The sequence below is a fragment of the Drosophila mauritiana genome, unplaced genomic scaffold (genome assembly GCF_004382145.1).
Source record: "Drosophila mauritiana strain mau12 unplaced genomic scaffold, ASM438214v1 U_30, whole genome shotgun sequence".
Lineage (NCBI taxonomy): Eukaryota > Metazoa > Arthropoda > Insecta > Diptera > Drosophilidae > Drosophila > Drosophila mauritiana.
The window spans coordinates 35,121-45,124 of NW_022881439.1; the positions used below are offsets into that span (position 1 = coordinate 35,121).

Sequence of the window (10,004 nt, forward strand, 5' to 3'; positions counted from 1 at the left end):
AAAATGAATTATAAAACTCTAAGCGGTGGATCACTCGGCTCATGGGTCGATGAAGAACGCAGCAAACTGTGCGTCATCGTGTGAACTGCAGGACACATGAACATCGACATTTTGAACGCATATCGCAGTCCATGCTGTTATGTACTTTAATTATTTTATAGTGCTGCTTGACTACATATGGTTGAGGGTTGTAAGACTATGCTAATTAAGTTGTTTATAAATTTTTTATAAGCATATGGTATATTATTGGATTAAATAATGATTTTATTCATAATATTAAAAAAGAAATGAAAAAACATTATCTCACATTTGAATGTGAAAAACGAAGAGAAATATTTTCTTTTTCAATCAAATAATACTGAGAAATGTCTAGCATAAAAAATTGAATATTTTTCATCTAGAATTGTCTCTTATTAATGATTCGGAAAAAGAAAAATCTTGGTTTTGTTATTATTCTTCGTTGGTTCGTTAAATGGATAAAAAATAACTTTGCTTACAAGAACTATTGGAACTATTTATAACGAATTAATTGATTGTTTATCATTTATATATAAAGAATTTATGGCAAAAAATAGTTATATATACAACCTCAACTCATATGGGACTACCCCCTGAATTTAAGCATATTAATTAGGGAGGAAAAGAAACTAACAAGGATTTTCTTAGTAGCGGCGAGCGAAAAGAAACAGTTCAGCACTAAGTCACTTTGTCTATATGGCAATGTGAGATGCAGTGTATGGAGCGTCAATATTCTAGTATGAGAAATTAATGATTTAAGTCCTTCTTAAATGAGGCCATTTACCCATAGAGGGTGCCAGGCCGTATAACGTTAATGATTACTAGATGATGTTTCCAAAGAGTCGTGTGCTTGATAGTGCAGCACTAAGTGGGTGGTAAACTCCATCTAAAACTAAATATAACCATGAGACCGATAGTAAACAAGTACCGTGAGGGAAAGTTGAAAAGAACTCTGAATAGAGAGTTAAACAGTACGTGAAACTGCTTAGAGGTTAAGCCCGATGAACCTGAATATCCGTTATGGAAAATTCATCATTAAAATTGTAATATTTAAATAATATTATAAGAATAATGTGCATTTTTTCCATATAAGACATTGTAATCTATTAGCATATCCCAAATTTATCATAAAATATAACTTATAGTTTATTCCAATTAAATTGCTTGCATTTTAACACAGAATAAATGTTATTAATTTGATAAAGTGCTGATAGATTTATATTATTACAGAGCGTTAATTTTTCGGAATTATATAATGGCATAATTATCATTGATTTTTGTGTTTATTATATGCTCTTGTATGATTAACAATGCGAAAGATTCAGGATACCTTCGGGACCCGTCTTGAAACACGGACCAAGGAGTCTAACATATGTGCAAGTTATTGGGATGTAAACCTAATAGGCGTAATTAACTTGACTAATAATGGGATTAGTTTTTTAGCTATTTATAGCTAATTAACACAATCCCGGGGCGTTCTATATAGTTATGTATAATGTATATTTATATTATTTATGCCTCTAACTGGAACGTACCTTGAGCATATATGCTGTGACCCGAAAGATGGTGAACTATACTTGATCAGGTTGAAGTCAGGGGAAACCCTGATGGAAGACCGAAACAGTTCTGACGTGCAAATCGATTGTCAGAATTGAGTATAGGGGCGAAAGACCAATCGAACCATCTAGTAGCTGGTTCCTTCCGAAGTTTCCCTCAGGATAGCTGGTGCATTTTAATATTATATAAAATAATCTTATCTGGTAAAGCGAATGATTAGAGCCTTTAGGGTCGAAACGATCTTAACCTATTCTCAAACTTTAAATGGGTAAGAACCTTAACTTTCTTGATATGAAGTTCAAGGTTATGATATAATGTGCCCAGTGGGCCACTTTGGTAAGCAGAACTGGCGCTGTGGGATGAACCAAACGTAATGTTACGGTGCCCAAATTAACAACTCATGCAGATACCATGAAAGGCGTTGGTTGCTTAAAACAGCAGGACGGTGATCATGGAAGTCGAAATCCGCTAAGGAGTGTGTAACAACTCACCTGCCGAAGCAACTAGCCCTTAAAATGGATGGCGCTTAAGTTGTATACCTATACATTACCGCTAAAGTAGATGATTTATATTACTTGTGATATAAATTTTGAAACTTTAGTGAGTAGGAAGGTACAATGGTATGCGTAGAAGTGTTTGGCGTAAGCCTGCATGGAGCTGCCATTGGTACAGATCTTGGTGGTAGTAGCAAATAATCGAATGAGACCTTGGAGGACTGAAGTGGAGAAGGTTTCGTGTGAACAGTGGTTGATCACGAGTTAGTCGGTCCTAAGTTCAAGGCGAAAGCCGAAAATTTTCAAGTAAAACAAAAATGCCTAACTATATAAACAAAGCGAATATAATACACTTGAATAATTTTGAACGAAAGGGAATACGGTTCCAATTCCGTAACCTGTTGAGTATCCGTTTGTTATTAAATATGGGCCTCGTGCTCATCCTGGCAACAGGAACGACCATAAAGAAGCCGTCGAGAGATATCGGAAGAGTTTTTCTTTTCTGTTTTATAGCCGTACTACATGGAAGTCTTTCGCAGAGAGATATGGTAGATGGGCTAGAAGAGCATGACATATACTGTTGTGTCGATATTTTCTCCTCGGACCTTGAAAATTTATGGTGGGACACGCAAACTTCTCAACAGGCCGTACCAATATCCGCAGCTGGTCTCCAAGGTGAAGAGTCTCTAGTCGATAGAATAATGTAGGTAAGGGAAGTCGGCAAATTAGATCCGTAACTTCGGGATAAGGATTGGCTCTGAAGATTGAGATAGTCGGGCTTGATTGGGAAACAATAACATGGTTTATGTGCTCGTTCTGGGTAAATAGAGTTTCTAGCATTTATGTTAGTTACTTGTTCCCCGGATAGTTTAGTTACGTAGCCAATTGTGGAACTTTCTTGCTAAAATTTTTAAGAATACTATTTGGGTTAAACCAATTAGTTCTTATCAATTATAACGATTATCAATTAACAATCAATTCAGAACTGGCACGGACTTGGGGAATCCGACTGTCTAATTAAAACAAAGCATTGTGATGGCCCTAGCGGTGTTGACACAATGTGATTTCTGCCCAGTGCTCTGAATGTCAAAGTGAAGAAATTCAAGTAAGCGCGGGTCAACGGCGGGAGTAACTATGACTCTCTTAAGGTAGCCAAATGCCTCGTCATCTAATTAGTGACGCGCATGAATGGATTAACGAGATTCCTACTGTCCCTATCTACTATCTAGCGAAACCACAGCCAAGGGAACGGGCTTGGAATAATTAGCGGGGAAAGAAGACCCTTTTGAGCTTGACTCTAATCTGGCAGTGTAAGGAGACATAAGAGGTGTAGAATAAGTGGGAGATATTAGACCTCGGTTTGGTATCGTCAATGAAATACCACTACTCTTATTGTTTCCTTACTTACTTGATTAAATGGAACGTGTATCATTTCCTAGCCATTATACGGATATATTTATTATATCTTATGGTATTGGGTTTTGATGCAAGCTTCTTGATCAAAGTATCACGAGTTTGTTATATAATCGCAAACAAATTCTTTAATAAAACGATGCATTTATGTATTTTTGATTTGAAAATTTGGTATAACTCCAATTACTCAGGTATGATCCAATTCAAGGACATTGCCAGGTAGGGAGTTTGACTGGGGCGGTACATCTCTCAAATAATAAACGGGAGGTGTCCAAGGCCAGCTCAGTGCGGACAGAAACCACACATAGAGCAAAAGGGCAAATGCTGACTTGATCTCGGGTGTTCAGTACACACAGGGACAGCAAAAGCTCGGCCTATCGATCCTTTTGGTTTAAAGAGTTTTTAACAAGAGGTGTCAGAAAAGTTACCATAGGGATAACTGGCTTGTGGCGGCCAAGCGTTCATAGCGACGTCGCTTTTTGATCCTTCGATGTCGGTCTTCCTATCATTGTGAAGCAAAATTCACCAAGCGTTGGATTGTTCACCCATGCAAGGGAAGTGAGCTGGGTTTAGACCGTCGTGAGACAGGTTAGTTTTACCCTACTAATGACAAAACGTTGTTGCGACAGCATTCCTGCGTAGTACGAGAGGAACCGCAGGTACGGACCAATGGCACAATACTTGTTCGAGCGAACAGTGGTATGACGCTACGTCCGTTGGATTATGCCTGAACGCCTCTAAGGTCGTATCCGTGCTGGACTGCAATGATAAATAAGGGGCAATTTGCATTGTATGGCTTCTAAACCATTTAAAGTTTATAATTTATTTTATAAACGACAATGGATGTGATGCCAATGTAATTTGTAACATAGTAAATTAGGAGGATCTTCGATCACCTGATGCCGCGCTAGTTACATATAAAAGCATTATTTAATACAATGACAAAGCCTAGAATCAATTGTAAACGACTTTTGTAACAGGCAAGGTGTTGTAAGTGGTTGAGCAGCTGCCATACTGCGATCCACTGAAGCTTATCCTTTGCTTGATGATTCGATAAATAAATGATTTTTCCTGTAGCCAAACAAACACTCGTCATCAATTTAGTGACGCATATGATATTGTCCTATCATATAATTTTTTGATATAAAGACTTTAAAGAATTATATCAAGTTGCCAAATACCTCGTCATCAATTTAGTGACGCATATGATATTGTCCCTATCGTATAATTTTTTGATATAAAGACTTTAAAGAATTCTATCACGTTGCCAAATACCTCGTCATCAATTTAGTGACGCATATGATATTGTCCCTATCATATAATTAATATAAAGACTTTAATGAATTGTGTCAAGTTGCCAACACCTCGTCATCAATTTAGTGACGCATATGATATTGTCCCTATCATATAATTTTGATATAAAGACTTTAAAGAATTATATCAAGTTGCCAAATACCTCGTCATCAATTTAGTGACGCATATGATATTGTCCTATCATATAATTATATAAAGACTTTAATGAATTGTGTCAAGTTGCCAAAACCTCGTCATCAATTTAGTGACGCATATGATATTGTCCCTATCATATAATTTTTGATATAAAAACTTTAAAGAATTGTATCAAGTTGCCAAATACCTCGTCATCAATTTAGTGACGCATATGATATTGTCCCTATCATATAATTAATATAAAGACTTTAATGAATTGTGTCAAGTTGCCAAACACCTCGTCATCAATTTAGTGACGCATATGATATTGTCCCTATCATATAATTTTTGATATAAAGACTTTAAAGAATATATCAAGTTGCCAAATACCTCGTCATCAATTTAGTGACGCATATGATATTGTCTCTATCATATAATTAATATAAAGACTTTAATGAATTGTGTCAAGTTGCCAAACACCTCGTCATCAATTTAGTGACGCATATGATATGTCCCTATCATATAATTTTTGATATAAAAACTTTAAAGAATTGTATCAAGTTGCCAAATACCTCGTCATCAATTTAGTGACGCATATGATATTGTCCTATCATATAATTAATATAAAGACTTTAATGAATTGTGTCAAGTTGCCAAAAACCTCGTCATCAATTTAGTGACGCATATGATATTGTCCCTATCATATAATTTTTGATATAAAACTTTAAAGAATTGTATCAAGTTGCCAAATACCTCGTCATCAATTTAGTGACGCATATGATATGTCCTTCTATAATTAATATAACTTAAGAATTTCAGTTGCCAATACCTCGTCATCAATTTAGTGACGCATATGATATTGTCCTATCATATAATTTATATAAAGACTTTAAAGAATTTATCAAGTTGCCAAATACCTCGTCATCAATTTAGTGACGCATATGATATTGTCTCTATCATATAATTATATAAAGACTTAATGATTTGTCAGTTGCCAAACATCGTATCATTTAGTGACGCATATGATATTGTCCTATCATATAATTTTTGATATAAAGACTTTAAAGAATTCTATCAAGTTGCCAAATACCTCGTCATCAATTTAGTGACGCATATGATATTGGTCTCTATCATATAATTAATATAAAGACTTTAATGATTTGTGTCACGTTGCCAAACACTCGTCATCAATTTAGTGACGCCATATGATATTGTCCCTATCATATAATTAATATAAAGACTTTTAAAGAATTGTATCAAGTTGCAAACACCTCGTCATCAACTACTATATTATGGTTGCGCCGACCTCTCATATTGTATTCTCTTATGTCTCATAGGATTTTGGCAATTATACGAGTAAATTAAATAATATACATATGAAAATGATTAATTATTATATGTATAAAGGGAAAAAATGCTGAAATATTCCCATATTATCTTTAGTATTATAGAGGAAAGACCGTTGCCGACCTCTGATATTGTTCAAAACTTATGTATTTATATGATTTTGGCAATTATATGAGTAAATTAAATAATATACATATAAAATGATTAAATATTATATGTATAAATGTATAAAGGAAAAAATGATGAAATATTCCCACATTATCTTAGTATTATAGAGGAAAGACCGTTGCTGACCTCTGATATTGTTCAAAACTTATGTATTTATATGATTTTGGCAATAATATGAGTAAATTAAATAATATACATATGAAAATGATTAATTATTATATGTATAAATGTTAAGGGAAAAAATGCTGAAAATATTCCCATATTATCTTAGTATTATAGAGGAAAGACCGTTGCTGACCTCTGATATTGTTCAAAACTTATGTATTTATATGATTTGGCAATATATGAGTAAATTAAATAATATACATATGAAAATTATTAATTATTATATGTATAGGGGAAAAAATGCTGAAATATTCCCACATTCTCTTAGTATTATAGAGAAAAGCCATTATAGTGAGAGGGTATAGTAGTGTAAACGACCGGAATTACGACAGAGGGTTCAAAAACTACTATAGGTAGGCAGTGGTTGCCGACCTCTCATATTGTTCAAAACTTATGTATTCATATGATTTTGGCAATTATATGAGTAAATTAAATAATATACATATGAAAATTATTAATTATTATATGTATAGGGGAAAAAATGCTGAAATATTCCCACATTCTCTTAGTATTATAGAGAAAAGCCATTATAGTGAGAGGGTATAGTAGTGTAAACGACCGGAATTACGACAGAGGGTTCAAAAACTACTATAGGTAGGCAGTGGTTGCCGACCTCTCATATTGTTCAAAACTTATGTATTCATATGATTTTGGCAATTATATGAGTAAATTAAATAATATACATATGAAAATTATTAATTATTATATGTATAAGGAAAAAATGCTGAAAATATCCCACATTCTCTTAGTATAATAGAGAAAAGCCATTATAGTGAGAGGGTATAGTAGTGTAAACGACCGGAATTACGACAGAGGGTTCAAAAACTACTATAGGTAGGCAGTGGTTGCCGACCTCTCATATTGTTCAAAACTTATGTATTCATATGATTTTGGCATAATATGAGTAAATTAAATAATATACATATGAAAATGATTAATATTATATGTATAGGGGAAAAAATTCTGAAAATATCCCACATTCTCTTAGTATTATAGAGAAAAGCCATTATAGTGAGAGGGTATATGTAGTGTAAACGACCGGAATTACGACAGAGGGTTCAAAAACTACTATAGGTAGGCAGTGGTTGCCGACCTCCTCATATTGTTCAAAACTTATGTATTCATATGATTTTGGCAATAATATGAGTAAATTAAATAATATACATATGAAAATGATTAATTATTATATGTATAAGGGAAAAAATGCTGAAATATCCCACATTCTCTTAGTATTATAGAGAAAAGCCATTATAGTGAGAGGGTATAGTAGTGTAAACGACCGGAATTACGACAGAGGGTTCAAAAACTACTATAGGTAGGCAGTGGTTGCCGACCTCTCATATTGTTCAAAACTTATGTATTCATATGATTTTGGCAATAATATGAGTAAATTAAATAATATACATATGAAAATGATTAATTATTATATGTATAAGGGAAAAAATGCTGAAAATATCCCACATTCTCTTAGTATTATAGAGAAAGCCATTATAGTGAGAGGGTATAGTAGTGTAAACGACCGGAATTACGACAGAGGGTTCAAAAACTACTATAGGTAGGCAGTGGTTGCCGACCTCTCATATTGTTCAAAACTTATGTATTCATATGATTTTGGCAATAATATGAGTAAATTAAATAATATACATATGAAAATGATTAATTATTATATGTATAAGGGAAAAAATAATCATATTATATATGAATAATGGAAAAAAAATGAAATGTTCCTATAATCTCTTAATATATAAGAGAATAGCCCGTATGTTGGGTGGCAAACGGAATTGAAATACCCGCTTTGAGGACAGCGGGTTCAAAAACTACTATAGGTAGGCAGTGGGTTGCCGACCTCCCGCATTATTCGAAATATTTATTTCGGATTATGTTTATATTGGTTACATACAATAAAGTATATTATTATCCGTACAAATTTGTTTCTCAGTTCTATAGAACACGGGACTTGGCTCCGCGGATAATAGGAATATACGCTTTATAGATAATATCGTTGAAACAAAAGTCAAGTTTCTATTATATATAGAAATAACAAATCGTTCTCCATATATTATCGATTAATTTTTGGAGGGCAGGCAAATATTAATTTATTACCTGCCGTATAGTTGGATTATTATATCGTTACGGTATAATACAAATATGGATTCTTATGAAGAAATATAAAATTATATATTAAATGTGGAAATATTATCATATGCGCTTGGTTTTATGTTATATATTACCAGAGATATATATGAAAAGAGATAAATTTTAAATTTATCTTCAAAATGCAAATGATTTAACTTAATATTTATATTGGTTAAACAAAAATTGTACATGTGTGGATACAATAATTATGTATGTTGGAAATAAAATGATATTTTATAATGAAATATGTATGTATAAAAAGATAAAATTATAGAAATATATATATTACAATAATTAGATGAAATTCTTGTTATATTGGTAAAACAAGTATAAATTAAAAATGAAAATATGGATTACGAATGCTATATAAAAATGGCCGTAATCGAATGGATTTTTTTACTTATATATTTAAATTTTACCCAAAGGCGAAATATTGAATTTTATTCAATATAATAAAAATCATGGAATTTATATAAGTGAAAAATCTATATATCTATATATCTATTATATTGCTTATTTCGATTCAAAATATATGAATGGAATATGAAGGAAAAACATTATTCTGGTTGATCCTGCCAGTAGTTATATGCTTGTCTCAAAGATTAAGCCATGCATGTCTAAGTACACACGAATTAAAAGTGAAACCGCAAAAGGCTCATTATATCAGTTATGGTTCCTTAGATCGTTAACAGTTACTTGGATAACTGTGGTAATTCTAGAGCTAATACATGCAATTAAAACATGAACCTTATGGGACATGTGCTTTTATTAGGCTAAAACCAAGCGATCGCAAGATCGTTATATTGGTTGAACTCTAGATAACATGCAGATCGTATGGTCTTGTACCGACGACAGATCTTTCAAATGTCTGCCCTATCAACTTTTGATGGTAGTATCTAGGACTACCATGGTTGCAACGGGTAACGGGGAATCAGGGTTCGATTCCGGAGAGGGAGCCTGAGAAACGGCTACCACATCTAAGGAAGGCAGCAGGCGCGTAAATTACCCACTCCCAGCTCGGGGAGGTAGTGACGAAAATAACAATACAGGACTCATATCCGAGGCCCTGTAATTGGAATGAGTACACTTTAAATCCTTTAACAAGGACCAATTGGAGGGCAAGTCTGGTGCCCGCGGTAATTCCAGCTCGCGCCAGCTCCAATAGCGTATATTAAAGTTGTTGCGGTTAAAACGTTCGTAGTTGAACTTGTGCTTCATACGGGTAGTACAACTTACAATTGTGGTTAGTACTATACCTTTATGTATGTAAGCGTATTA

The 10,004-nt window shown here is 33.4% G+C and overlaps 1 non-coding gene and 1 pseudogene across 1 annotated transcript; both read left to right on the top strand.

Annotated features, from left to right (window-relative positions):
- The first annotated feature begins 14 nt into the window (after positions 1-14).
- LOC117149733 lies at positions 15-191 on the top strand (annotated as a pseudogene).
- A 393-nt stretch (positions 192-584) lies between these two features.
- Positions 585-4,536, top strand: LOC117149731. The gene has a single exon (XR_004460482.1). It is a non-coding gene; the product is annotated as a large subunit ribosomal RNA (ribosomal RNA).
- The last annotated feature ends 5,468 nt before the right edge of the window (positions 4,537-10,004 follow it).